At 40.0% G+C, this 26,476-nt stretch overlaps 1 protein-coding gene and 22 non-coding genes across 23 annotated transcripts in view; 1 reads left to right on the top strand and 22 right to left on the bottom strand.

The window, feature by feature from the left end:
• LOC124043145 (gamma-aminobutyric acid type B receptor subunit 1-like) overlaps positions 1-26,476 on the top strand; it is a 438,637-nt gene that overhangs the window by 379,613 nt on the left and 32,548 nt on the right. The gene's annotated exons all lie outside the window — the stretch shown is intronic.
• On the bottom strand, positions 228-300 carry trnav-aac. The gene has a single exon. It is a non-coding gene; the product is annotated as a tRNA-Val (tRNA).
• trnav-cac lies at positions 1,440-1,514 on the bottom strand. The gene has a single exon. It is a non-coding gene; the product is annotated as a tRNA-Val (tRNA).
• On the bottom strand, positions 2,651-2,722 carry trnav-cac. The gene has a single exon. It is a non-coding gene; the product is annotated as a tRNA-Val (tRNA).
• On the bottom strand, positions 3,855-3,927 carry trnav-cac. The gene has a single exon. It is a non-coding gene; the product is annotated as a tRNA-Val (tRNA).
• On the bottom strand, positions 5,640-5,712 carry trnav-cac. Its single transcript has one exon. It is a non-coding gene; the product is annotated as a tRNA-Val (tRNA).
• trnav-cac lies at positions 6,849-6,918 on the bottom strand. Its single transcript has one exon. It is a non-coding gene; the product is annotated as a tRNA-Val (tRNA).
• Positions 8,271-8,343, bottom strand: trnav-cac. Its single transcript has one exon. It is a non-coding gene; the product is annotated as a tRNA-Val (tRNA).
• trnav-cac lies at positions 9,482-9,554 on the bottom strand. The gene has a single exon. It is a non-coding gene; the product is annotated as a tRNA-Val (tRNA).
• trnav-cac lies at positions 10,690-10,762 on the bottom strand. Its single transcript has one exon. It is a non-coding gene; the product is annotated as a tRNA-Val (tRNA).
• Positions 11,906-11,978, bottom strand: trnav-cac. Its single transcript has one exon. It is a non-coding gene; the product is annotated as a tRNA-Val (tRNA).
• On the bottom strand, positions 13,116-13,188 carry trnav-cac. The gene has a single exon. It is a non-coding gene; the product is annotated as a tRNA-Val (tRNA).
• On the bottom strand, positions 14,324-14,396 carry trnav-cac. Its single transcript has one exon. It is a non-coding gene; the product is annotated as a tRNA-Val (tRNA).
• Positions 15,528-15,600, bottom strand: trnav-cac. The gene has a single exon. It is a non-coding gene; the product is annotated as a tRNA-Val (tRNA).
• On the bottom strand, positions 16,734-16,806 carry trnav-cac. Its single transcript has one exon. It is a non-coding gene; the product is annotated as a tRNA-Val (tRNA).
• Positions 17,940-18,012, bottom strand: trnav-cac. The gene has a single exon. It is a non-coding gene; the product is annotated as a tRNA-Val (tRNA).
• trnav-cac lies at positions 19,150-19,222 on the bottom strand. The gene has a single exon. It is a non-coding gene; the product is annotated as a tRNA-Val (tRNA).
• Positions 20,355-20,427, bottom strand: trnav-cac. Its single transcript has one exon. It is a non-coding gene; the product is annotated as a tRNA-Val (tRNA).
• Positions 21,562-21,634, bottom strand: trnav-cac. The gene has a single exon. It is a non-coding gene; the product is annotated as a tRNA-Val (tRNA).
• trnav-cac lies at positions 22,770-22,842 on the bottom strand. Its single transcript has one exon. It is a non-coding gene; the product is annotated as a tRNA-Val (tRNA).
• Positions 23,983-24,055, bottom strand: trnav-cac. The gene has a single exon. It is a non-coding gene; the product is annotated as a tRNA-Val (tRNA).
• On the bottom strand, positions 25,194-25,266 carry trnav-cac. Its single transcript has one exon. It is a non-coding gene; the product is annotated as a tRNA-Val (tRNA).
• Positions 26,404-26,476, bottom strand: trnav-cac. The gene has a single exon. It is a non-coding gene; the product is annotated as a tRNA-Val (tRNA).

Genomic DNA, 26,476 nt, shown 5'->3' with positions numbered 1-26,476 from the left:
TCGGCTTACCCTGGAGTGGTAAACTATTTGAATCATTATGGACCTCAGACCACACGTAGCAGGAATATATTCAGAGCGCCCAAGCTAGCCACACATGCAGAGTGCGTTACGCGACAAAAAAGGTAAGTCTGAATACCAAATACTGAGAAGTGCGAAGGAAAAGCATGAATTCCGAAATTGGGACCGAGCCCTAAGTGAATAGGCTTACTGTCCAATTGGTAAAAAAGTGTTTCCGCCCGGTCTCGAACCGGGGACCTTTCGCGTGTTAGGCGAACGTGATAACCACTACACTACGGAAACCTGATGAGTGGAATACTAAGGGTGTGGCTGACTTTGGCTGGGTGGGGCATTTATCACTCTCAGAACCTATTGAAAATCAGAAATTACTTAGTCCATTAATTAAGCAATAAGGCTTGAGAAGCCGGGAATTATGAGGTATTTTTAAAATATTTGTTTTATTAATAAAAACTATATGTTATCGCTTTGTCATTATGGGGTATTGTGTGTAGATAGATTTTATTTTATTTCATCCATTTTAGTATAAGTCTGTAATGTAACAAAATGTGGAAAAAAGTAAGGGGTCTGAAAACTTTCCAAATGCACTGTACCTATGCAGGCTAGCTTCTTTTCCTTTGCTAGCCAGCCAACTAAATCTATCACACAATCACATCAAGCAGCTGAAATTACAGAAAACGATCTACATTTTTGTTTGTTTTACCTTGGATTATATTGCCATTTCTTTGGATATATCCATTACAATGACCCTGATAAATGAATTTGCCTGGCTCAGAGAAGCTGTCAGTCTGTTCACATTCATACAGATCGCACGGTGGAGGTCCCCAAAAAATGGGCAACATTGATCCACAGGTCGGAGAGGTAGACAGCAAGGTTTAGATAAACCACAACTGTTTCAAACCAAATGCTAGCCTCTGGGCATTGGGAAATATTGAATATGACCTTTCGCGTGTGAGGCGAACGTGATAACATCTACACTACTGAAACTACAATACAAAAAGAGGAAGTCGTGGAAAATATTAGGAATGCCCACAAGTCTACCTCACATAATATCCCAAAGTGAGTACCACAGAAAGAGCCATAATACCCATTAAAAACTAGCGGTCAAACAGGAAAATGGTTCCAATCATTTTTCCACCCTTCATGTTCCCCACAGGGGATTTTAAAAACACTTAAAATAAGGGCTGTGTTTCTTGTCGGCTTACCCTGGAGTGGTAAACTATTTGAATCATTATGGACCTCAGACCACACGTAGCAGGAATATATTCAGAGCGCCCAAGCTAGCCACACATGCAGAGTGCGTTACGCGACAAAAAAAAGGTAAGTCTGAATACCAAATACTGAGAAGTGCGAAGGAAAAGCATGAATTCCGAAATTGGGACCGAGCCCTAAGTGAATAGGCTTACTGTCCAATTGTAAAAAAGTGTTTCCGCCCCGGTCTCGAACCGGGGACCTTTCGCGTGTGAGGCGAACGTGATAACCACTACACTACAGGAAACCTGATGAGTGGAATACTAAGGGTGTGGCTGACTTTGGCTGGGTGGGGCATTTATCACTCTCAGAACCTATTGAAAATCAGAAATTACTTAGTCCATTAATTAAGCAATAAGGCTTGAGAAGCCGGGAATTATGAGGTATTTTTTTAAATATTTGTTTTATTAATAAAAACTATATGTTATCGCTTTGTCATTATGGGGTATTGTGTGTAAATAGATTTTATTTTATTTCATCCATTTTAGTATAAGTCTGTAATGTAACAAAATGTGGAAAAAGTAAGGGGTCTGAAAACTTTCCAAATGCACTGTACCTATGCAGGCTAGCTTCTTTTCCTTTGCTAGCCAGCCAACTAAATCTATCACACAATCACATCAAGCAGCTGAAATTACAGAAAACGATCTACATTTTTGTTTGTTTTACCTTGGATTATATTGCCATTTCTTTGGATATATCCATTACAATGACCCTGATAAATGAATTTGCCTGGCTCAGAGAAGCTGTCAGTCTGTTCACATTCATACAGATCGCACGGTGGAGGTCCCCAAAAAAATGGCAACATTGATCCACAGGTCGGAGAGGTAGACAGCAAGGTTTAGATAAACCACAACTGTTTCAAACCAAATGCTAGCCTCTGGGCATTGGGAAATATTGAATATGACCTTTCGCGTGTGAGGCGAACGTGATAACATCTACACTACTGAAACTACAATACAAAAAGAGGAAGTCGTGGAAAATATTAGGAATGCCCACAAGTCTACCTCACATAATATCCCAAAGTGAGTACCACAGAAAGAGCCATAATACCCATTAAAAACTAGCGGTCAAACAGGAAAATGGTTCCAATCATTTTTCCACCCTTCATGTTCCCCACAGGGGATTTTAAAAACACTTAAAATAAGGGCTGTGTTTCTTGTCGGCTTACCCTGGAGTGGTAAACTATTTGAATCATTATGGACCTCAGACCACACGTAGCAGGAATATATTCAGAGCGCCCAAGCTAGCCACACATGCAGAGTGCGTTACGCGACAAAAAAGGTAAGTCTGAATACCAAATACTGAGAAGTGCGAAGGAAAAGCATGAATTCCGAAATTGGGACCGAGCCCTAAGTGAATAGGCTTATGTCCAATTGTTAAAAAGTGTTTCCGCCCGGTCTCGAACCGGGACCTTTCGCGTGTGAGGCGAACGTGATAACCACTACACTACAGAAACCTGATGAGTGGAATACTAAGGGTGTGGCTGACTTTGGCTGGGTGGGGCATTTATCGCTCTCAGAACCTATTGAAAATCAGAAATTACTTAGTCCATTAATTAAGCAATAAGGCTTGAGAAGCCGGGAATTATGAGGTATTTTTAAAATATTTGTTTTATTAATAAAAACTATATGTTATCGCTTTGTCATTATGGGGTATTGTGTGTAGATAGATTTTATTTTATTTCATCCATTTTAGTATAAGTCTGTAACGTAACAAAATGTGGAAAAAAGTAAGGGGTCTGAAAACTTTCCAAATGCACTGTACCTATGCAGGCTAGCTTCTTTTCCTTTGCTAGCCAGCCAACTAAATCTATCACACAATCACATCAAGCAGCTGAAATTACAGAAAACGATCTACATTGTTTGTTTTACCTTGGATTATATTGCCATTTCTTTGGATATATCCATTACAATGACCCTGATAAATGAATTTGCCTGGCTCAGAGAAGCTGTCAGTCTGTTCACATTCATACAGATCGCACGGTGGAGGTCCCCAAAAAAATGGCAACATTGATCCACAGGTCGGAGAGGTAGACAGCAAGGTTTAGATAAACCACAACTGTTTCAAACCAAATGCTAGCCTCTGGGCATTGGGAAATATTGAATATGACCTTTCGCGTGTGAGGCGAACGTGATAACATCTACACTACTGAAACTACAATACAAAAAGAGGAAGTCGTGGAAAATATTAGGAATGCCCACAAGTCTACCTCACATAATATCCCAAAGTGAGTACCACAGAAAGAGCCATAATACCCATTAAAACTAGCGGTCAAACAGGAAAATGGTTCCAATCATTTTTCCACCCTTCATGTTCCCCACAGGGGATTTTAAAAACACTTAAAATAAGGGCTGTGTTTTGTCGGCTTACCCTGGAGTGGTAAACTATTTGAATCATTATGGACCTCAGACCACACGTAGCAGGAATATATTCAGAGCGCCCAAGCTAGCCACACATGCAGAGTGCGTTACGCGACAAAAAAAAGGTAAGTCTGAATACCAAATACTGAGAAGTGCGAAGGAAAAGCATGAATTCCGAAATTGGGACCGAGCCCTAAGTGAATAGGCTTACTGTCCAATTGTAAAAAGTGTTTCCGCCCGGTCTCGAACCGGGGACCTTTCGCGTGTGAGGCGAACGTGATAACCACTACACTACGGAAACCTAATGAGTGAGAAACTAAGGGTGTGGCTGACTTTGGCGGGGTGGGACATTTATCACTCTCAGAATCTATTGAAAATTAGAAATTACTTAGTCCATTAATTAAGCAATAATGCTTGAGAAGCCGGGAATTATGAGGTATTTTTAAAATATTTGTTTTATTAATAAAAACTATATGTTATCGGAAGGTGTGGGGACTTTTTAGGCTTACTGGGTGTGGGGTCTCGGGAAATAAGGCGAACGTGATAACCACTACACTACGGAAACCTATGAGTGAAAACTAAGGGTGTGGCTGACTTTGGCTGGGTGGGACATTTATCACTCTCAGAACCTATTGAAAATCAGAAATTACTTAGTCCATTAATTAAGCAATAAGGCTTGAGAAGCCGGGAATTATGAGGTATTTTTAAAATATTTGTTTTATTAATAAAAACTATATGTTATCGCTTTGTCATTATGGGGTATTGTGTGTAGATAGATTTTATTTTATTTCATCCATTTTAGTATAAGTCTGTAAGGTAACAAAATGTGGAAAAAGTAAGGGGTCTGAAAACTTTCCAAATGCACTGTACCTATGCAGGAGCTTCTTTTCCTTTGCTAGCCAGCCAACTAAATCTATCACACAATCACATCAAGCAGCTGAAATTACAGAAAACGATCTACATTTTTGTTTGTTTTACCTTGGATTATATTGCCATTTCTTTGGATATATCCATTACAATGACCCTGATAAATGAATTTGCCTGGCTCAGAGAAGCTGTCAGTCTGTTCACATTCATACAGATCGCACGGTGGAGGTCCCCAAAAAATGGCAACATTGATCCACAGGTCGGAGAGGTAGACAGCAAGGTTTAGATAAACCACAACTGTTTCAAACCAAATGCTAGCCTCTGGGCATTGGGAAATATTGAATATGACCTTTCGCGTGTGAGGCGAACGTGATAACATCTACACTACTGAAACTACAATACAAAAAGAGGAAGTCGTGGAAAATATTAGGAATGCCCACAAGTCTACCTCACATAATATCCCAAAGTGAGTACCACAGAAAGAGCCATAATACCCATTAAAAACTAGCGGTCAAACAGGAAAATGGTTCCAATCATTTTTCCACCCTTCATGTTCCCCACAGGGGATTTTAAAAACACTTAAAATAAGGGCTGTGTTTCTTGTCGGCTTACCCTGGAGTGGTAAACTATTTGAATCATTATGGACCTCAGACCACACGTAGCAGGAATATATTCAGAGCGCCCAAGCTAGCCACACATGCAGAGTGCGTTACGCGACAAAAAAGGTAAGTCTGAATACCAAATACTGAGAAGTGCGAAGGAAAAGCATGAATTCCGAAATTGGGACCGAGCCCTAAGTGAATAGGCTTACTGTCCAATTGGTAAAAAAGTGTTTCCGCCCGGTCTCGAACCGGGGACCTTTCGAGGCGAACGTGATAACCACTACACTACGGAAACCTGATGAGTGAGAATACTAAGGGTGTGGCTGACTTTGGCTGGGTGGGGCATTTATCAATCTCAGAATGAAAATCAGAAATTACTTAGTCCATTAATTAAGCAATAATTTTTCTTGAAAGCCGGAATGATAAAAATATTTGTTTTATTAATAAAAACCTGAATACCAAATACTGAGAAGTGCGGGAAAAGCATAATTCCGGGGACCGAGCCCTAAGTGAATAGGCTTACTGTCCAATTGGTAAAAAAATGTGTTTCCGCCCGGTCTCGAACCGGGGACCTTTCGCGTGTGAGGCGAACGTGATAACCACTACACTACGGAAACCTAATGAGTGAGAAACTAAGGGTGTGGCTGACTTTGGCGGGGTGGGACATTTATCACTCTCAGAATCTATTGAAAATTAGAAATTACTTAGTCCATTAATTAAGCAATAATGCTTGAGAAGCCGGGAATTATGAGGTATTTTTAAAATATTTGTTTTATTAATAAAAACTATATGTTATCGCTTTGTCATTATGGGGTATTGTTGGTAAATATATTTTATTTTTATTTCATCCATTTTAGTATAAGGCTGTAAGGTAACAAAATGTGGAAAAAGTAAGGGGTCTGAAAACTTTCCAAATGCACTGTACCTATGCAGGCTAGCTTCTTTTCCTTTGCTAGCCAGCCAACTAAATCTATCACACAATCACATCAAGCAGCTATAATTACAGAAAACGATCTACATTTTTGTTTGTTTTACCTTGGATTATATTGCCATTTCTTTGGATATATCCATTACAATGACCCTGATAAATGAATTTGCCTGGCTCAGAGAAGCTGTCAGTCTGTTCACATTCATACAGATCGCACGGTGGAGGTCCCCAAAAAAATGGCAACATTGATCCACAGGTCGGAGAGGTAGACAGCAAGGTTTAGATAAACCACAACTGTTTCAAACCAAATGCTAGCCTCTGGGCATTGGGAAATATTGAATATGACCTTTCGCGTGTGAGGCGAACGTGATAACCACTACACTACTGAAACTACAATACAAAAAGAGGAAGTCGTGGAAAATATTAGGAATGCCCACAAGTCTACCTCACATAATATCCCAAAGTGAGTACCACAGAAAGAGCCATAATACCCATTAAAACTAGCGGTCAAACAGGAAAATGGTTCCAATCATTTTTCCACCCTTCATGTTCCCCACAGGGGATTTTAAAAACACTTAAAATAAGGGCTGTGTTTCTTGTCGGCTTACCCTGGAGTGGTAAACTATTTGAATCATTATGGACCTCAGACCACACGTAGCAGGAATATATTCAGAGCGCCCAAGCTAGCCACACATGCAGAGTGCGTTACGCGACAAAAAAGGTAAGTCTGAATACCAAATACTGAGAAGTGCGAAGGAAAAGCATGAATTCCGAAATTGGGACCGAGCCCTAAGTGAATAGGCTTACTGTCCAATTGGTAAAAAGTGTTTCCGCCCGGTCTCGAACCGGGGACCTTTCGCGTGTGAGGCGAACGTGATAACCACTACACTACGCCATTTATCACTCTCAGAATCTATTGAAAATTAGAAATTACTTAGTGAATAATGCTTGAGAAGCTGACTATATGTTATCGCTTTGTCAATTGGTGAAAAAGTGTTTCCGAGCCCTAAGTGAATAGGCTTACTGTTCAATTGGTAAAAAACTGTTTCCACCCGGTCTCGAAAACCTTTCGCGTGTGAGGCGAAATAACCACTACACTACGGAAACCTAATGAGTGAGAAACTAAGGGTGTGGCTGACTTTGGCTGGGTGGGACATTTATCACTCTCAGAATCTATTGAAAATTAGAAATTACTTAGTCCATTAATTAAGCAATAATGCTTGAGAAGCCGGGAATTAATTATGAGGTATTTTTAAAATATTTGTTTTATTAATAAAAACTATATGTTATCGCTTTGTCATTATGGGGTATTGTTGGTAAATATATTTTATTTTTATTTCATCCATTTTAGTATAAGGCTGTAAGGTAACAAAATGTGGAAAAAGTAAGGGGTCTGAAAACTTTCCAAATGCACTGTACCTATGCAGGCTAGCTTCTTTTCCTTTGCTAGCCAGCCAACTAAATCTATCACACAATCACATCAAGCAGCTATAATTACAGAAAACGATCTACATTTTTGTTTGTTTTACCTTGGATTATATTGCCATTTCTTTGGATATATCCATTACAATGACCCTGATAAATGAATTTGCCTGGCTCAGAGAAGCTGTCAGTCTGTTCACATTCATACAGATCGCACGGTGGAGGTCCCCAAAAAAATGGCAACATTGATCCACAGGTCGGAGAGGTAGACAGCAAGGTTTAGATAAACCACAACTGTTTCAAACCAAATGCTAGCCTCTGGGCTGGGAAATATTGAATATGACCTTTCGCGTGTGAGGCGAACGTGATAACCACTACACTACTGAAACTACAATACAAAAAGAGGAAGTCGTGGAAAATATTAGGAATGCCCACAAGTCTACCTCACATAATATCCCAAAGTGAGTACCACAGAAAGAGCCATAATACCCATTAAAAACTAGCGGTCAAACAGGAAAATGGTTCCAATCATTTTTCCACCCTTCATGTTCCCCACAGGGGATTTTAAAAACACTTAAAATAAGGGCTGTGTTTCTTGTCGGCTTACCCTGGAGTGGTAAACTATTTGAATCATTATGGACCTCAGACCACACGTAGCAGGAATATATTCAGAGCGCCCAAGCTAGCCACACATGCAGAGTGCGTTACGCGACAAAAAAGGTAAGTCTGAATACCAAATACTGAGAAGTGCGAAGGAAAAGCATGAATTCCGAAATTGGGACCGAGCCCTAAGTGAATAGGCTTACTGTCCAATTGGTAAAAAAGTGTTTCCGCCCGGTCTCGAACCGGGGACCTTTCGCGTGTGAGGCGAACGTGATAACCACTACACTACGGAAACCTAATGAGTGAGAAACTAAGGGTGTGGCTGACTTTGGCGGGGTGGGACATTTATCACTCTCAGAATCTATTGAAAATTAGAAATTACTTAGTCCATTAATTAAGCAATAATGCTTGAGAAGCCGGGAATTATGAGGTATTTTTAAAATATTTGTTTTATTAATAAAAACTATATGTTATCGCTTTGTCATTATGGGGTATTGTTGGTAAATATATTTTATTTTTATTTCATCCATTTTAGTATAAGGCTGTAAGGTAACAAAATGTGGAAAAAGTAAGGGGTCTGAAAACTTTCCAAATGCACTGTACCTATGCAGGCTAGCTTCTTTTCCTTTGCTAGCCAGCCAACTAAATCTATCACACAATCACATCAAGCAGCTATAATTACAGAAAACGATCTACATTTTTGTTTGTTTTACCTTGGATTATATTGCCATTTCTTTGGATATATCCATTACAATGACCCTGATAAATGAATTTGCCTGGCTCAGAGAAGCTGTCAGTCTGTTCACATTCATACAGATCGCACGGTGGAGGTCCCCAAAAAAACGGCAACATTGATCCACAGGTCTGAGAGGTAGACAGCAAGGTTTAGATAAACCACAACTGTTTCAAACCAAATGCTAGCCTCTGGGCATTGGGAAATATTGAATATGACCTTTCGCGTGTGAGGCGAACGTGATAACCACTACACTACTGAAACTACAATACAAAAAGAGGAAGTCGTGGAAAATATTAGGAATGCCCACAAGTCTACCTCACATAATATCCCAAAGTGAGTACCACAGAAAGAGCCATAATACCCATTAAAAACTAGCGGTCAAACAGGAAAATGGTTCCAATCATTTTTCCACCCTTCATGTTCCCCACAGGGGATTTTAAAAACACTTAAAATAAGGGCTGTGTTTCTTGTCGGCTTACCCTGGAGTGGTAAACTATTTGAATCATTATGGACCTCAGACCACACGTAGCAGGAATATATTCAGAGCGCCCAAGCTAGCCACACATGCAGAGTGCGTTACGCGACAAAAAAGGTAAGTCTGAATACCAAATACTGAGAAGTGCGAAGGAAAAGCATGAATTCCGAAATTGGGACCGAGCCCTAAGTGAATAGGCTTACTGTCCAATTGGTAAAAAAGTGTTTCCGCCCGGTCTCGAACCGGGGACCTTTCGCGTGTGAGGCGAACGTGATAACCACTACACTACGGAAACCTAATGAGTGAGAAACTAAGGGTGTGGCTGACTTTGGCTGGGTGGGGCATTTATCACTCTCAGAATCTATTGAAAATTAGAAATTACTTAGTCCATTAATTAAGCAATAATGCTTGAGAAGCCGGGAATTATGAGGTATTTTTAAAATATTTGTTTTATTAATAAAAACTATATGTTATCGCTTTGTCATTATGGGGTATTGTTGGTAAATATATTTTATTTTTATTTCATCCATTTTAGTATAAGGCTGTAAGGTAACAAAATGTGGAAAAAGTAAGGGGTCTGAAAACTTTCCAAATGCACTGTACCTATGCAGGCTAGCTTCTTTTCCTTGCTAGCCAGCCAACTAAATCTATCACACAATCACATCAAGCAGCTATAATTACAGAAAACGATCTACATTTTTGTTTGTTTTACCTTGGATTATATTGCCATTTCTTTGGATATATCCATTACAATGACCCTGATAAATGAATTTGCCTGGCTCAGAGAAGCTGTCAGTCTGTTCACATTCATACAGATCGCACGGTGGAGGTCCCCAAAAAAATGGCAACATTGATCCACAGGTCGGAGAGGTAGACAGCAAGGTTTAGATAAACCACAACTGTTTCAAACCAAATGCTAGCCTCTGGGCATTGGGAAATATTGAATATGACCTTTCGCGTGTGAGGCGAACGTGATAACCACTACACTACTGAAACTACAATACAAAAAGAGGAAGTCGTGGAAAATATTAGGAATGCCCACAAGTCTACCTCACATAATATCCCAAAGTGAGTACCACAGAAAGAGCCATAATACCCATTAAAACTAGCGGTCAAACAGGAAAATGGTTCCAATCATTTTTCCACCCTTCATGTTCCCCACAGGGGATTTTAAAAACACTTAAAATAAGGGCTGTGTTTCTTGTCGGCTTACCCTGGAGTGGTAAACTATTTGAATCATTATGGACCTCAGACCACACGTAGCAGGAATATATTCAGAGCGCCCAAGCTAGCCACACATGCAGAGTGCGTTACGCGACAAAAAAGGTAAGTCTGAATACCAAATACTGAGAAGTGCGAAGGAAAAGCATGAATTCCGAAATTGGGACCGAGCCCTAAGTGAATAGGCTTACTGTCCAATTGGTAAAAAGTGTTTCCGCCCGGTCTCGAACCGGGGACCTTTCGCGTGTGAGGCGAACGTGATAACCACTACACTACGGAAACCTAATGAGTGAGAAACTAAGGGTGTGGCTGACTTTGGCGGGGTGGGACATTTATCACTCTCAGAATCTATTGAAAATTAGAAATTACTTAGTCCATTAATTAAGCAATAATGCTTGAGAGAAGCCGCCGGGAATTATGAGGTATTTTTAAAATATTTGTTTTATTAATAAAAACTATATGTTATCGCTTTGTCATTATGGGGTATTGTTGGTAAATATATTTTATTTTTATTTCATCCATTTTAGTATAAGGCTGTAAGGTAACAAAATGTGGAAAAAGTAAGGGGTCTGAAAACTTTCCAAATGCACTGTACCTATGCAGGCTAGCTTCTTTTCCTTTGCTAGCCAGCCAACTAAATCTATCACACAATCACATCAAGCAGCTATAATTACAGAAAACGATCTACATTTTTGTTTGTTTTACCTTGGATTATATTGCCATTTCTTTGGATATATCCATTACAATGACCCTGATAAATGAATTTGCCTGGCTCAGAGAAGCTGTCAGTCTGTTCACATTCATACAGATCGCACGGTGGAGGTCCCCAAAAAATGGCAACATTGATCCACAGGTCGGAGAGGTAGACAGCAAGGTTTAGATAAACCACAACTGTTTCAAACCAAATGCTAGCCTCTGGGCATTGGGAAATATTGAATATGACCTTTCGCGTGTGAGGCGAACGTGATAACCACTACACTACTGAAACTACAATACAAAAAGAGGAAGTCGTGGAAAATATTAGGAATGCCCACAAGTCTACCTCACATAATATCCCAAAGTGAGTACCACAGAAAGAGCCATAATACCCATTAAAACTAGCGGTCAAACAGGAAAATGGTTCCAATCATTTTTCCACCCTTCATGTTCCCCACAGGGGATTTTAAAAACACTTAAAATAAGGGCTGTGTTTCTTGTCGGCTTACCCTGGAGTGGTAAACTATTTGAATCATTATGGACCTCAGACCACACGTAGCAGGAATATATTCAGAGCGCCCAAGCTAGCCACACATGCAGAGTGCGTTACGCGACAAAAAAAAGGTAAGTCTGAATACCAAATACTGAGAAGTGCGAAGGAAAAGCATGAATTCCGAAATTGGGACCGAGCCCTAAGTGAATAGGCTTACTGTCCAATTGGTAAAAAAGTGTTTCCGCCCGGTCTCGAACCGGGGACCTTTCGCGTGTGAGGCGAACGTGATAACCACTACACTACGGAAACCTAATGAGTGAGAAACTAAGGGTGTGGCTGACTTTGGCGGGGTGGGACATTTATCACTCTCAGAATCTATTGAAAATTAGAAATTACTTAGTCCATTAATTAAGCAATAATGCTTGAGAAGCCGGGAATTATGAGGTATTTTTAAAATATTTGTTTTATTAATAAAAACTATATGTTATCGCTTTGTCATTATGGGGTATTGTTGGTAAATATATTTTATTTTTATTTCATCCATTTTAGTATAAGGCTGTAAGGTAACAAAATGTGGAAAAAGTAAGGGGTCTGAAAACTTTCCAAATGCACTGTACCTATGCAGGCTAGCTTCTTTTCCTTTGCTAGCCAGCCAACTAAATCTATCACACAATCACATCAAGCAGCTATAATTACAGAAAACGATCTACATTTTTTTTTTTTTTACCTTGGATTATATCGCCATTTCTTTGGATATATCCATTACAATGACCCTGATAAATGAATTTGCCTGGCTCAGAGAAGCTGTCAGTCTGTTCACATTCATACAGATCGCACGGTGGAGGTCCCCAAAAAATGGCAACATTGATCCACAGGTCGGAGAGGTAGACAGCAAGGTTTAGATAAACCACAACTGTTTCAAACCAAATGCTAGCCTCTGGGCATTGGGAAATATTGAATATGACCTTTCGCGTGTGAGGCGAACGTGATAACCACTACACTACTGAAACTACAATACAAAAAGAGGAAGTCGTGGAAAATATTAGGAATGCCCACAAGTCTACCTCACATAATATCCCAAAGTGAGTACCACAGAAAGAGCCATAATACCCATTAAAAACTAGCGGTCAAACAGGAAAATGGTTCCAATCATTTTTCCACCCTTCATGTTCCCCACAGGGGATTTTAAAAACACTTAAAATAAGGGCTGTGTTTCTTGTCGGCTTACCCTGGAGTGGTAAACTATTTGAATCATTATGGACCTCAGACCACACGTAGCAGGAATATATTCAGAGCGCCCAAGCTAGCCACACATGCAGAGTGCGTTACGCGACAAAAAAGGTAAGTCTGAATACCAAATACTGAGAAGTGCGAAGGAAAAGCATGAATTCCGAAATTGGGACCGAGCCCTAAGTGAATAGGCTTACTGTCCAATTGGTAAAAAAGTGTTTCCGCCCGGTCTCGAACCGGGGACCTTTCGCGTGTGAGGCGAACGTGATAACCACTACACTACGGAAACCTAATGAGTGAGAAACTAAGGGTGTGGCTGACTTTGGCGGGGTGGGACATTTATCACTCTCAGAATCTATTGAAAATTAGAAATTACTTAGTCCATTAATTAAGCAATAATGCTTGAGAAGCCGGGAATTATGAGGTATTTTTAAAATATTTGTTTTATTAATAAAAACTATATGTTATCGCTTTGTCATTATGGGGTATTGTTGGTAAATATATTTTATTTTTATTTCATCCATTTTAGTATAAGGCTGTAAGGTAACAAAATGTGGAAAAAGTAAGGGGTCTGAAAACTTTCCAAATGCACTGTACCTATGCAGGCTAGCTTCTTTTCCTTTGCTAGCCAGCCAACTAAATCTATCACACAATCACATCAAGCAGCTATAATTACAGAAAACGATCTACATTTTTGTTTGTTTTACCTTGGATTATATTGCCATTTCTTTGGATATATCCATTACAATGACCCTGATAAATGAATTTGCCTGGCTCAGAGAAGCTGTCAGTCTGTTCACATTCATACAGATCGCACGGTGGAGGTCCCCAAAAAAATGGCAACATTGATCCACAGGTCGGAGAGGTAGACAGCAAGGTTTAGATAAACCACAACTGTTTCAAACCAAATGCTAGCCTCTGGGCATTGGGAAATATTGAATATGACCTTTCGCGTGTGAGGCGAACGTGATAACCACTACACTACTGAAACTAATACAAAAAGAGGAAGTCGTGGAAAATATTAGGAATGCCCACAAGTCTACCTCACATAATATCCCAAAGTGAGTACCACAGAAAGAGCCATAATACCCATTAAAACTAGCGGTCAAACAGGAAAATGGTTCCAATCATTTTTCCACCCTTCATGTTCCCCACAGGGGATTTTAAAAACACTTAAAATAAGGGCTGTGTTTCTTGTCGGCTTACCCTGGAGTGGTAAACTATTTGAATCATTATGGACCTCAGACCACACGTAGCAGGAATATATTCAGAGCGCCCAAGCTAGCCACACATGCAGAGTGCGTTACGCGACAAAAAAGGTAAGTCTGAATACCAAATACTGAGAAGTGCGAAGGAAAAGCATGAATTCCGAAATTGGGACCGAGCCCTAAGTGAATAGGCTTACTGTCCAATTGGTAAAAAAGTGTTTCCGCCCGGTCTCGAACCGGGGACCTTTCGCGTGTGAGGCGAACGTGATAACCACTACACTACGAAACCTAATGAGTGAGAAACTAAGGGTGTGGCTGACTTTGGCTGGGTGGGACATTTATCACTCTCAGAATCTATTGAAAATTAGAAATTACTTAGTCCATTAATTAAGCAATAATGCTTGAGAAGCCGGGAATTATGAGGTATTTTTAAAATATTTGTTTTATTAATAAAAACTATATGTTATCGCTTTGTCATTATGGGGTATTGTTGGTAAATATATTTTATTTTTATTTCATCCATTTTAGTATAAGGCTGTAAGGTAACAAAATGTGGAAAAAGTAAGGGGTCTGAAAACTTTCCAAATGCACTGTACCTATGCAGGCTAGCTTCTTTTCCTTTGCTAGCCAGCCAACTAAATCTATCACACAATCACATCAAGCAGCTATAATTACAGAAAACGATCTACATTTTTGTTTGTTTTACCTTGGATTATATTGCCATTTCTTTGGATATATCCATTACAATGACCCTGATAAATGAATTTGCCTGGCTCAGAGATGTCAGTCTGTTCACATTCATACAGATCGCACGGTGGAGGTCCCCAAAAAATGGCAACATTGATCCACAGGTCGGAGAGGTAGACAGCAAGGTTTAGATAAACCACAACTGTTTCAAACCAAATGCTAGCCTCTGGGCATTGGGAAATATTGAATATGACCTTTCGCGTGTGAGGCGAACGTGATAACCACTACACTACTGAAACTACAATACAAAAAGAGGAAGTCGTGGAAAATATTAGGAATGCCCACAAGTCTACCTCACATAATATCCCAAAGTGAGTACCACAGAAAGAGCCATAATACCCATTAAAACTAGCGGTCAAACAGGAAAATGGTTCCAATCATTTTTCCACCCTTCATGTTCCCCACAGGGGATTTTAAAAACACTTAAAATAAGGGCTGTGTTTCTTGTCGGCTTACCCTGGAGTGGTAAACTATTTGAATCATTATGGACCTCAGACCACACGTAGCAGGAATATATTCAGAGCGCCCAAGCTAGCCACACATGCAGAGTGCGTTACGCGACAAAAAAGGTAAGTCTGAATACCAAATACTGAGAAGTGCGAAGGAAAAGCATGAATTCCGAAATTGGGACCGAGCCCTAAGTGAATAGGCTTACTGTCCAATTGGTAAAAAGTGTTTCCGCCCGGTCTCGAACCGGGGACCTTTCGCGTGTGAGGCGAACGTGATAACCACTACACTACGGAAACCTAATGAGTGAGAAACTAAGGGTGTGGCTGACTTTGGCTGGGTGGGGCATTTATCACTCTCAGAATCTATTGAAAATCAGAAATTACTTAGTCCATTAATTAAGCAATAATGCTTGAGAAGCCGGGAATTATGAGGTATTTTTAAAATATTTGTTTTATTAATAAAAACTATATGTTATCGCTTTGTCATTATGGGGTATTGTTGGTAAATATATTTTATTTTTATTTCATCCATTTTAGTATAAGGCTGTAAGGTAACAAAATGTGGAAAAAGTAAGGGGTCTGAAAACTTTCCAAATGCACTGTACCTATGCAGGCTAGCTTCTTTTCCTTTGCTAGCCAGCCAACTAAATCTATCACACAATCACATCAAGCAGCTATAATTACAGAAAACGATCTACATTTTTGTTTGTTTTACCTTGGATTATATTGCCATTTCTTTGGATATATCCATTACAATGACCCTGATAAATGAATTTGCCTGGCTCAGAGAAGCTGTCAGTCTGTTCACATTCATACAGATCGCACGGTGGAGGTCCCCAAAAAATGGCAACATTGATCCACAGGTCGGAGAGGTAGACAGCAAGGTTTAGATAAACCACAACTGTTTCAAACCAAATGCTAGCCTCTGGGCATTGGGAAATATTGAATATGACCTTTCGCGTGTGAGGCGAACGTGATAACCACTACACTACTGAAACTACAATACAAAAAGAGGAAGTCGTGGAAAATATTAGGAATGCCCACAAGTCTACCTCACATAATATCCCAAAGTGAGTACCACAAAGAGCCATAATACCCATTAAAACTAGCGGTCAAACAGGAAAATGGTTCCAATCATTTTTCCACCCTTCATGTTCCCCACAGGGGATTTTAAAAACACTTAAAATAAGGGCTGTGTTTCTTGTCGGCTTACCCTGGAGTGGTAAACTATTTGAATCATTATGGACCTCAGACCACACGTAGCAGGAATATATTCAGAGCGCCCAAGCTAGCCACACATGCAGAGTGCGTTACGCGACAAAAAAGGTAAGTCTGAATACCAAATACTGAGAAGTGCGAAGGAAAAGCATGAATTCCGAAATTGGGACCGAGCCCTAAGTGAATAGGCTTACTGTCCAATTGGTAAAAAGTGTTTCCGCCCGGTCTCGAACCGGGGACCTTTCGCGTGTGAGGCGAACGTGATAACCACTACACTACGGAAACCTAATGAGTGAGAAACTAAGGGTGTGGCTGACTTTGGCTGGGTGGGACATTTATCACTCTCAGAACCTATTGAAAATAGAAATTACTTAGTCCATTAATTAAGCAATAATGCTTGAGAAGCCGGGAATTATGAGGTATTTTTAAAATATTTGTTTTATTAATAAAAACTATATGTTATCGCTTTGTCATTATGGGGTATTGTTGGTAAATATATTTTATTTTTATTTCATCCATTTTAGTATAAGGCTGTAAGGTAACAAAATGTGGAAAAAGTAAGGGGTCTGAAAACTTTCCAAATGCACTGTACCTATGCAGGCTAGCTTCTTTTCCTTTGCTAGCCAGCCAACTAAATCTATCACACAATCACATCAAGCAGCTATAATTACAGAAAACGATCTACATTTTTGTTTGTTTTACCTTGGATTATATTGCCATTTCTTTGGATATATCCATTACAATGACCCTGATAAATGAATTTGCCTGGCTCAGAGAAGCTGTCAGTCTGTTCACATTCATACAGATCGCACGGTGGAGGTCCCCAAAAAATGGCAACATTGATCCACAGGTCGGAGAGGTACAGCAAGGTTTAGATAAACCACAACTGTTTCAAACCAAATGCTAGCCTCTGGGCATTGGGAAATATTGAATATGACCTTTCGCGTGTGAGGCGAACGTGATAACCACTACACTACTGAAACTACAATACAAAAAGAGGAAGTCGTGGAAAATATTAGGAATGCCCACAAGTCTACCTCACATAATATCCCAAAGTGAGTACCACAGAAAGAGCCATAATACCCATTAAAAACTAGCGGTCAAACAGGAAAATGGTTCCAATCATTTTTCCACCCTTCATGTTCCCCACAGGGGATTTTAAAAACACTTAAAATAAGGGCTGTGTTTCTTGTCGGCTTACCCTGGAGTGGTAAACTATTTGAATCATTATGGACCTCAGACCACACGTAGCAGGAATATATTCAGAGCGCCCAAGCTAGCCACACATGCAGAGTGCGTTACGCGACAAAAAAGGTAAGTCTGAATACCAAATACTGAGAAGTGCGAAGGAAAAGCATGAATTCCGAAATTGGGACCGAGCCCTAAGTGAATAGGCTTACTGTCCAATTGGTAAAAAGTGTTTCCGCCCGGTCTCGAACCGGGGACCTTTCGCGTGTGAGGCGAACGTGATAACCACTACACTACGGAAACCTAATGAGTGAGAAACTAAGGGTGTGGCTGACTTTGGCTGGGTGGGGCATTTATCACTCTCAGAATCTATTGAAAATCAGAAATTACTTAGTCCATTAATTAAGCAATAATGCTTGAGAAGCCGGGAATTATGAGGTATTTTTAAAATATTTGTTTTATTAATAAAAACTATATGTTATCGCTTTGTCATTATGGGGTATTGTTGGTAAATATATTTTATTTTTATTTCATCCATTTTAGTATAAGGCTGTAAGGTAACAAAATGTGGAAAAAGTAAGGGGTCTGAAAACTTTCCAAATGCACTGTACCTATGCAGGCTAGCTTCTTTTCCTTTGCTAGCCAGCCAACTAAATCTATCACACAATCACATCAAGCAGCTATAATTACAGAAAACGATCTACATTTTTGTTTGTTTTACCTTGGATTATATTGCCATTTCTTTGGATATATCCATTACAATGACCCTGATAAATGAATTTGCCTGGCTCAGAGAAGCTGTCAGTCTGTTCACATTCATACAGATCGCACGGTGGAGGTCCCCAAAAAATGGCAACATTGATCCACAGGTCGGAGAGGTAGACAGCAAGGTTTAGATAAACCACAACTGTTTCAAACCAAATGCTAGCCTCTGGGCATTGGGAAATATTGAATATGACCTTTCGCGTGTGAGGCGAACGTGATAACCACTACACTACTGAAACTACAATACAAAAAGAGGAAGTCGTGGAAAATATTAGGAATGCCCACAAGTCTACCTCACATAATATCCCAAAGTGAGTACCACAGAAAGAGCCATAATACCCATTAAAAACTAGCGGTCAAACAGGAAAATGGTTCCAATCATTTTTCCACCCTTCATGTTCCCCACAGGGGATTTTAAAAACACTTAAAATAAGGGCTGTGTTTCTTGTCGGCTTACCCTGGAGTGGTAAACTATTTGAATCATTATGGACCTCAGACCACACGTAGCAGGAATATATTCAGAGCGCCCAAGCTAGCCACACATGCAGAGTGCGTTACGCGACAAAAAAGGTAAGTCTGAATACCAAATACTGAGAAGTGCGAAGGAAAAGCATGAATTCCGAAATTGGGACCGAGCCCTAAGTGAATAGGCTTACTGTCCAATTTGTTAAAATGTGTTTCCGCCCGGTCTCGAACCGGGGACCTTTCGCGTGTGAGGCGAACGTGATAACCACTACACTACGGAAACCTGATGAGTGAGAAACTAAGGGTGTGGCTGACTTTGGCTGGGTGGGGACATTTATCACTCTCAGAATCTATTGAAAATCAGAAATTACTTAGTCCATTAATTAAGCAATAATGCTTGAGAAGCCGGGAATTATGAGGTATTTTTAAAATATTTGTTTTATTAATAAAAACTATATGTTATCGCTTTGTCATTATGGGGTATTGTTAAATATATTTTATTTTATTTCATCCATTTTAGTATAAGGCTGTAAGGTAACAAAATGTGGAAAAAGTAAGGGGTCTGAAAACTTTCCAAATGCACTGTACCTATGCAGGCTAGCTTCTTTTCCTTTGCTAGCCAGCCAACTAAATCTATCACACAATCACATCAAGCAGCTAAATTACAGAAAACGATCTACATTTTTGTTTGTTTTACCTTGGATTATATTGCCATTTCTTTGGATATATCCATTACAATGACCCTGATAAATGAATTTGCCTGGCTCAGAGAAGCTGTCAGTCTGTTCACATTCATACAGATCGCACGGTGGAGGTCCCCAAAAAAATGGCAACATTGATCCACAGGTCGGAGAGGTAGACAGCAAGGTTTAGATAAACCACAACTGTTTCAAACCAAATGCTAGCCTCTGGGCATTGGGAAATATTGAATATGACCTTTCGCGTGTGAGGCGAACGTGATAACCACTACACTACTGAAACTACATACAAAAAGAGGAAGTCGTGGAAAATATTAGGAATGCCCACAAGTCTACCTCACATAATATCCCAAAGTGAGTACCACAGAAAGAGCCATAATACCCATTAAAACTAGCGGTCAAACAGGAAAATGGTTCCAATCATTTTTCCACCCTTCATGTTCCCCACAGGGGATTTTAAAAACACTTAAAATAAGGGCTGTGTTTCTTGTCGGCTTACCCTGGAGTGGTAAACTATTTGAATCATTATGGACCTCAGACCACACGTAGCAGGAATATATTCAGAGCGCCCAAGCTAGCCACACATGCAGAGTGCGTTACGCGACAAAAAAGGTAAGTCTGAATACCAAATACTGAGAAGTGCGAAGGAAAAGCATGAATTCCGAAATTGGGACCGAGCCCTAAGTGAATAGGCTTACTGTCCAATTGGTAAAAAAGTGTTTCCGCCCGGTCTCGAACCGGGGACCTTTCGCGTGTGAGGCGAACGTGATAACCACTACACTACGGAAACCTGATGAGTGTAATACTAAGGGTGTGGTTGACTTTGGCTGGGTGGGGCATTTATCACTCTCAGAATCTATTGAAAATCAGAAATTACTTAGTCCATTAATTAAGCAATAATGCTTGAGAAGCCGGGAATTATGAGGTATTTTTAAAATATTTGTTTTATTAATAAAAACTATATGTTATCGCTTTGTCATTATGGGGTATTGTTGGTAAATATATTTTATTTTATTTCATCCATTTTAGTATAAGGCTGTAAGGTAACAAAATGTGGAAAAAGTAAGGGGTCTGAAAACTTTCCAAATGCACTGTACCTATGCAGGCTAGCTTCTTTTCCTTTGCTAGCCAGCCAACTAAATCTATCACACAATCACATCAAGCAGCTAAATTACAGAAAACGATCTACATTTTTGTTTGTTTTACCTTGGATTATATTGCCATTTCTTTGGATATATCCATTACAATGACCCTGATAAATGAATTTGCCTGGCTCAGAGAAGCTGTCGTCTGTTCACATTCATACAGATCGCACGGTGGAGGTCCCCAAAAAAATGGCAACATTGATCCACAGGTCGGAGAGGTAGACAGCAAGGTTTAGATAAACCACAACTGTTTCAAACCAAATGCTAGCCTCTGGGCATTGGGAAATATTGAATATGACCTTTCGCGTGTGAGGCGAACGTGATAACCACTACACTACTGAAACTACAATACAAAAAGAGGAAGTCGTGGAAAATATTAGGAATGCCCACAAGTCTACCTCACATAATATCCCAAAGTGAGTACCACAGAAAGAGCCATAATACCCATTAAAACTAGCGGTCAAACAGGAAAATGGTTCCAATCATTTTTCCACCCTTCATGTTCCCCACAGGGGATTTTAAAAACACTTAAAATAAGGGCTGTGTTTCTTGTCGGCTTACCCTGGAGTGGTAAACTATTTGAATCATTATGGACCTCAGACCACACGTAGCAGGAATATATTCAGAGCGCCCAAGCTAGCCACACATGCAGAGTGCGTTACGCGACAAAAAAGGTAAGTCTGAATACCAAATACTGAGAAGTGCGAAGGAAAAGCATGAATTCCGAAATTGGGACCGAGCCCTAAGTGAATAGGCTTACTGTCCAATTGGTAAAAAAGTGTTTCCGCCCGGTCTCGAACCGGGGACCTTTCGCATGTGAGGCGAACGTGATAACCACTACACTACGGAAACCTAATGAGTGAGAAACTAAGGGTGTGGCTGACTTTGGCTGGGTGGGACATTTATCACTCAGAATCTATTGAAAATCAGAAATTACTTAGTCCATTAATTAAGCAATAATGGCTTGAGAAGCCGGGAATTATGAGGTATTTTTAAAATATTTGTTTTATTAATAAAAACTATATGTTATCGCTTTGTCATTATGGGGTATTGTTGGTAAATATATTTTATTTTATTTCATCCATTTTAGTATAAGGCTGTAAGGTAACAAAATGTGGAAAAAAGTAAGGGGCCTGAAAACTTTCCAAATGCACTGTACCTATGCAGGCTAGCTTCTTTTCCTTTGCTAGCCAGCCAACTAAATCTATCACACAATCACATCAAGCAGCTGAAATTACAGAAAACGATCTACATTTTTGTTTGTTTTACCTTGGATTATATTGCCATTTCTTTGGATATATCCATTACAATGACCCTGATAAATGAATTTGCCTGGCTCAGAGAAGCTGTCAGTCTGTTCACATTCATACAGATCGCACGGTGGAGGTCCCCAAAAAAATGGCAACATTGATCCACAGGTCGGAGAGGTAGACAGCAAGGTTTAGATAAACCACAACTGTTTCAAACCAAATGCTAGCCTCTGGGCATTGGGAAATATTGAATATGACCTTTCGCGTGTGAGGCGAACGTGATAACCACTACACTACTGAAACTACAATACAAAAAGAGGAAGTCGTGGAAAATATTAGGAATGCCCACAAGTCTACCTCACATAATATCCCAAAGTGAGTACCACAGAAAGAGCCATAATACCCATTAAAACTAGCGGTCAAACAGGAAAATGGTTCCAATCATTTTTCCACCCTTCATGTTCCCCACAGGGGATTTTAAAAACACTTAAAATAAGGGCTGTGTTTCTTGTCGGCTTACCCTGGAGTGGTAAACTATTTGAATCATTATGGACCTCAGACCACACGTAGCAGGAATATATTCAGAGCGCCCAAGCTAGCCACACATGCAGAGTGCGTTACGCGACAAAAAAGGTAAGTCTGAATACCAAATACTGAGAAGTGCGAAGGAAAAGCATGAATTCCGAAATTGGGACCGAGCCCTAAGTGAATAGGCTTACTGTCCAATTGGTAAAAAGTGTTTCCGCCCGGTCTCGAACCGGGGACCTTTCGCGTGTGAGGCGAACGTGATAACCACTACACTACAGAAACCTGATGAGTGAAACTAAGGGTGTGGCTGACTTTGGCTGGGTGGGGCATTTATCACTCTCAGAATCTATTGAAAATCAGAAATTACTTAGTCCATTAATTAAGCAATAATAATGCTTGAGCCGCCGGGAATTATGAGGTATTTTTAAAATATTTGTTTTATTAATAAAAACTATATGTTATCGCTTTGTCATTATGGGGTATTGTTGGTAAATATATTTTATTTTTATTTCATCCATTTTAGTATAAGGCTGTAAGGTAACAAAATGTGGAAAAAGTAAGGGGTCTGAAAACTTTCCAAATGCACTGTACCTATGCAGGCTAGCTTCTTTTCCTTTGCTAGCCAGCCAACTAAATCTATCACACAATCACATCAAGCAGCTGAAATTACAGAAAACGATCTACATTTTTGTTTGTTTTACCTTGGATTATATTGCCATTTCTTTGGATATATCCATTACAATGACCCTGATAAATGAATTTGCCTGGCTCAGAGAAGCTGTCAGTCTGTTCACATTCATACAGATCGCACGGTGGAGGTCCCCAAAAAAATGGCAACATTGATCCACAGGTCGGAGAGGTAGACAGCAAGGTTTAGATAAACCACAACTGTTTCAAACCAAATGCTAGCCTCTGGGCATTGGGAAATATTGAATATGACCTTTCGCGTGTGAGGCGAACGTGATAACCATCTACACTACTGAAACTACAATACAAAAAGAGGAAGTCGTGGAAAATATTAGGAATGCCCACAAGTCTACCTCACATAATATCCCAAAGTGAGTACCACAGAAAGAGCCATAATACCCATTAAAAACTAGCGGTCAAACAGGAAAATGGTTCCAATCATTTTTCCACCCTTCATGTTCCCCACAGGGGATTTTAAAAACACTTAAAATAAGGGCTGTGTTTCTTGTCGGCTTACCCTGGAGTGGTAAACTATTTGAATCATTATGGACCTCAGACCACACGTAGCAGGAATATATTCAGAGCGCCCAAGCTAGCCACACATGCAGAGTGCGTTACGCGACAAAAAAGGTAAGTCTGAATACCAAATACTGAGAAGTGCGAAGGAAAAGCATGAATTCCGAAATTGGGACCGAGCCCTAAGTGAATAGGCTTACTGTCCAATTTGTTAAAAAGTGTTTCCGCCCGGTCTCGAACCGGGGACCTTTCGCGTGTGAGGCGAACGTGATAACCACTACACTACGGAAACCTAATGAGTGAGAAACTAAGGGTGTGGCTGACTTTGGCTGGGTGGGACATTTATCACTCTCAGAATCTATTGAAAATCAGAAATTACTTAGTCCATTAATTAAGCAATAATGCTTGAGAAGCCGGGAATTATGAGGTATTTTTAAAATATTTGTTTTATTAATAAAAACTATATGTTATCGCTTTGTCATTATGGGGTATTGTTGGTAAATATATTTTATTTTATTTCATCCATTTTAGTATAAGGCTGTAAGGTAACAAAATGTGGAAAAAGTAAGGGGTCTGAAAACTTTCCAAATGCACTGTACCTATGCAGGCTAGCTTCTTTTCCTTTGCTAGCCAGCCAACTAAATCTATCACACAATCACATCAAGCAGCTGAAATTACAGAAAACGATCTACATTTTTGTTTGTTTTACCTTGGATTATATTGCCATTTCTTTGGATATATCCATTACAATGACCCTGATAAATGAATTTGCCTGGCTCAGAGAAGCTGTCAGTCTGTTCACATTCATACAGATCGCACGGTGGAGGTCCCCAAAAAATGACAACATTGATCCACAGGTCGGAGAGGTAGACAGCAAGGTTTAGATAAACCACAACTGTTTCAAACCAAATGCTAGCCTCTGGGCATTGGGAAATATTGAATATGACCTTTCGCGTGTGAGGCGAACGTGATAACCACTACACTACTGAAACTACAATACAAAAAGAGGAAGTCGTGGAAAATATTAGGAATGCCCACAAGTCTACCTCACATAATATCCCAAAGTGAGTACCACAGAAAGAGCCATAATACCCATTAAAAACTAGCGGTCAAACAGGAAAATGGTTCCAATCATTTTTCCACCCTTCATGTTCCCCACAGGGGATTTTAAAAACACTTAAAATAAGGGCTGTGTTTCTTGTCGGCTTACCCTGGAGTGGTAAACTATTTGAATCATTATGGACCTCAGACCACACGTAGCAGGAATATATTCAGAGCGCCCAAGCTAGCCACACATGCAGAGTGCGTTACGCGACAAAAAAAAGGTAAGTCTGAATACCAAATACTGAGAAGTGCGAAGGAAAAGCATGAATTCCGTAATTGGGACCGAGCCCTAAGTGAATAGGCTTACTGTCCAATTGGTAAAAAAGTGTTTCCGCCCGGTCTCGAACCGGGGACCTTTCGCGTGTGAGGCGAACGTGATAACCACTACACTACGGAAACCTAATGAGTGAGAAACTAAGGGTGTGGCTGACTTTGGCTGGGTGGGGCATTTATCACTCTCAGAATCTATTGAAAATCAGAAATTACTTAGTCCATTAATTAAGCAATAATGCTTGAGAAGCCGGGAATTATGAGGTATTTTTAAAATATTTGTTTTATTAATAAAAACTATATGTTATCGCTTTGTCATTATGGGGTATTGTTGGTAAATATATTTTATTTTATTTCATCCATTTTAGTATAAGGCTGTAAGGTAACAAAATGTGGAAAAAGTAAGGGGTCTGAAAACTTTCCAAATGCACTGTACCTATGCAGGCTAGCTTCTTTTCCTTTGCTAGCCAGCCAACTAAATCTATCACACAATCACATCAAGCAGCTATAATTACAGAAAACGATCTACATTTTTGTTTGTTTTACCTTGGATTATATTGCCATTTCTTTGGATATATCCATTACAATGACCCTGATAAATGAATTTGCCTGGCTCAGAGAAGCTGTCAGTCTGTTCACATTCATACAGATCGCACGGTGGAGGTCCCCAAAAAAATGGCAACATTGATCCACAGGTCGGAGAGGTAGACAGCAAGGTTTAGATAAACCACAACTGTTTCAAACCAAATGCTAGCCTCTGGGCATTGGGAAATATTGAATATGACCTTTCGCGTGTGAGGCGAACGTGATAACCACTACACTACTGAAACTACAATACAAAAAGAGGAAGTCGTGGAAAATATTAGGAATGCCCACAAGTCTACCTCACATAATATCCCAAAGTGAGTACCACAGAAAGAGCCATAATACCCATTACAAACTAGCGGTCAAACAGGAAAATGGTTCCAATCATTTTTCCACCCTTCATGTTCCCCACAGGGGATTTTAAAAACACTTAAAATAAGGGCTGTGTTTCTTGTCGGCTAACCCTGGAGTGGTAAACTATTTGAATCATTATGGAACACAGACCACACGTAGCAGGAATGTATTCAGAGCGCCCAAGCTAGCCACACATGCAGAGTGCGTTACGCGACAAAAAAGGTAAGTCTGAATACCAAATACTGAGAAGTGCGAAGGAAAAGCATGAATTCCGAAATTGGGACCGAGCCCTAAGTGAATAGGCTTACTGTCCAATTGGTAAAAAAGTGTTTCCGCCCGGTCTCGAACCGGGGACCTTTCGCGTGTGAGGCGAACGTGATAACCACTACACTACGGAAAC

This window comes from Oncorhynchus gorbuscha, linkage group LG09, assembly GCF_021184085.1.
Source record: "Oncorhynchus gorbuscha isolate QuinsamMale2020 ecotype Even-year linkage group LG09, OgorEven_v1.0, whole genome shotgun sequence".
Classification (NCBI taxonomy): domain Eukaryota; kingdom Metazoa; phylum Chordata; class Actinopteri; order Salmoniformes; family Salmonidae; genus Oncorhynchus; species Oncorhynchus gorbuscha.
This window is presented reverse-complemented; position numbering and strand designations above follow the sequence as displayed.